This window comes from Arachis hypogaea, chromosome 11, assembly GCF_003086295.3.
Source record: "Arachis hypogaea cultivar Tifrunner chromosome 11, arahy.Tifrunner.gnm2.J5K5, whole genome shotgun sequence".
NCBI lineage: Eukaryota > Viridiplantae > Streptophyta > Magnoliopsida > Fabales > Fabaceae > Arachis > Arachis hypogaea.
Window position 1 is genome coordinate 69,179,402 of NC_092046.1, and position 2,763 is coordinate 69,182,164.

At 40.5% G+C, this 2,763-nt stretch overlaps 1 non-coding gene across 1 annotated transcript; it reads left to right on the forward strand.

Annotated features, from left to right (window-relative positions):
• The first annotated feature begins 1,842 nt into the window (after positions 1 to 1,842).
• On the forward strand, positions 1,843 to 1,950 carry LOC112726100 (small nucleolar RNA R71). The gene has a single exon (XR_003165167.1). It is a non-coding gene; the product is annotated as a small nucleolar RNA R71 (small nucleolar RNA).
• The last annotated feature ends 813 nt before the right edge of the window (positions 1,951 to 2,763 follow it).

A 2,763-nucleotide genomic window follows, 5' to 3' on the forward strand; every position in this document is an offset into this window, starting at 1 on the left:
TTTTCAATTTTTATATTTATTTTGTGACTCCACATGATCATGAACCTATAAAGACATATAACTAAGAAAAATATTGTTAGATAAATAAAAATTGGGTTGCCTCCCAACAAGCGCTTCTTTAATGTCAATAGCTTGACAGTGGGCTCTCATGGAGCCTCACAGATGTTCAGAGCATTGTTGAGACTCTCCAACACCAAACTTAGAGTTTGGATATGGGAGTTCAACACCAAACTTAGAATTTGGTTGTGGCCTCCCAACACCAAACTTAGAGTTTGATTGTGGGGGCTTGGGTTGACTCTGCTTTGAGAGAAGCTTTTCATGCTTCCTCTCCATGGTTGCAGAGGGAGATCCTTGAGTTTTAAACACAAGGGAGTCCTCATTCCATTGAAGGACTAGTTCACCTCTGTCAACATCAATCACAGCTCTTGCTGTGGCCAAGAAAGGTCTTCCTAAGATGATGGATTCATCCTCTTCCTTTCCAGTATCCAGGACTATGAAATCAGCAGGGATGTAAAGGCCTTCAACCTTTATTAACACGTCCTCTACTTGTCCATATGCCTGTTTTCTTGAATTGTCTGCCATCTCTAATGAGATTTTAGCAGCTTGCACCCCATAGATTCCCAGTTTCTCTATTACAAAGAGGGGCATGAGGTTTATTCCTGAACCAAGGTCACACAGAGCCTTAAAGATCATGGTGCCTATAGTACAAGGTATTATGAACTTTCCAGGATCCTGTCTCTTCTGAGGCAATGTCAGTTGATCCGGATCACTTAGTTCATTGATGAACAAGGGAAGTTCAACTTCCCAAGTATCAATGCCAAATAATTTGGCATTCAGCTTCATGATTGCACCAAGAAACTTAGCAGTTTGCTCTTCTGTAACATCATCATTCTCTTCAGAAGAGGAATATTCATCAGGGCTCATGAAGGGCATAAGGAGGTTCAATGGAATCTCTATGGTCTCTAGATGAGCCTCAGAGTCCTTTGGTTCCTCAGAGGGAAGCTCCTTATTGGTCACTGGACGTCCCAGGAGGTCTTCCTCCTTGGGATTCACGTCCTCCTCTCCCTCATTGGGTTCGGCCATTTTGCTTATGTCAATGGCCTTGCACTCTCCTTTTGGATTCTCTTCTGTATTGCTTGGGAGAGTACTGGGAGGGATTGTAGTGATCCTTTTACTCAGCTGGCCCACTTGTGCTTCCAAATTTCTAATGGAAGACCTTGTTTCATTCATGAAACTCACAGTGGCCTTGGACAGATCAGAGACTAACTTTGCTAAGCTAGATGGGTTCTGCTCAGAATTCTCTGTCTGTTGCTGAGTGGATGATGGAAAAGGCTTGCCATTGCTAAACCTGTTTCTTCTACCATTATTAAAGCCTTGTTGAGGCTTTTGATCCTTCCATGAGAAATTTGGATGATTTCTCCATGATGAGTTATAGGTGTTTCCATAAGGTTCACCTAAATAATTTACCTCTGCTATTGCAGGGTTCTCAGGATCATAAGCCTCTTCTGCATAAGAAGCCTCTTGAGTACTGTTGGATGCAACTTGCATTCCATTCAAACTCTGAGAAATCATATTGACTTGCTGAGTCAATATTTTATTCTGAGCCAATATGGCATTCAGAGTATCAATCTCAAGAACTCCCTTCTTCATAGGCGTCCCATTATTCACAGGATTCCTTTCAGAAGTGTACATGAACTGGTTATTTGTAGCCATGTCAATGAGTTCTTGAGCTTCTGCAGGCGTTTTCTTCAGGTGAATGGATCCACCTGTAGAGGTATCCAATTACATCTTAGATAACTCAGACAGACCATCATAAAATATATCCAGGATGGTCCATTCTAAAAGCATGTCAGAAGGACACTTTTTGGTCAGTCCTTTGTATCTCTCCCAAGCTTCATAGAGGGATTCACCTTCTTTCTGTCTGAAGGTTTGAACATACACTCTAAGCTTGCTCAGCTTTTGAGGAGGAAAGAACTTGGCTAAGAAAGCCTTGACCAGCTTATCCCAAGAGTTCAGGCTATCCTTGGGTTGAGAATCCAACCACACTCTAGCTCTATCTCTTACAGCAAAAGGGAAAAGCATGAGCCTGTAGACTTCAGGATCTACTCCATTAGTCTTAACAGTATCACATATCTGCAAGAATTCAGTTAAGAACTGAAAAGGATCTTCAGATGGAAGTCCATGAAACTTGCAGTTCTGCTGCATCAGAGAAACTAATTGAGGTTTCAGCTCAAAGTTGTTTGCTCCAATGGCATGAATGGAGATGCTTCTTCCATGTAAATTGGTATTAGGTGCAGTAAAGTCACCAAGCATTCTCCTTGCATTATTATTATTTTCGGTTGCCATCTCCTCTTCCTGTTCGAAAATTTCTGAAAGGTTATCTCTGGATTGTTGTAATTTAGCTTCTCTTAATTTTCTCTTCAGAGTCCTTTCAGGTTCTGGATCTGCTTCAACAAGAATGTTCTTGTCCTTGCTCCTGCTCATATGACAAAGAAGAGGGCACAGAAAAAATAATAATAATAATATGGATCCTTTATACCACAGTATAGGGATCCCTTTGTGAGTGGAAGAAAAGAGGGAGACAAAGAATGTGATGTAAAGAAAGAAACACAACTGTGAGGAGGGCAGAGATGTGAGATGAGATGTTAGTAAATGAATAAATAAATAGAATAAGATGGGAGAGGGAGAATTTTCGAAAATAATTTTTGAAAAAGAGTTAGTGATTTTCGAAAATAGTTTTTGAAAAAGGTTAGTATTTTTTTT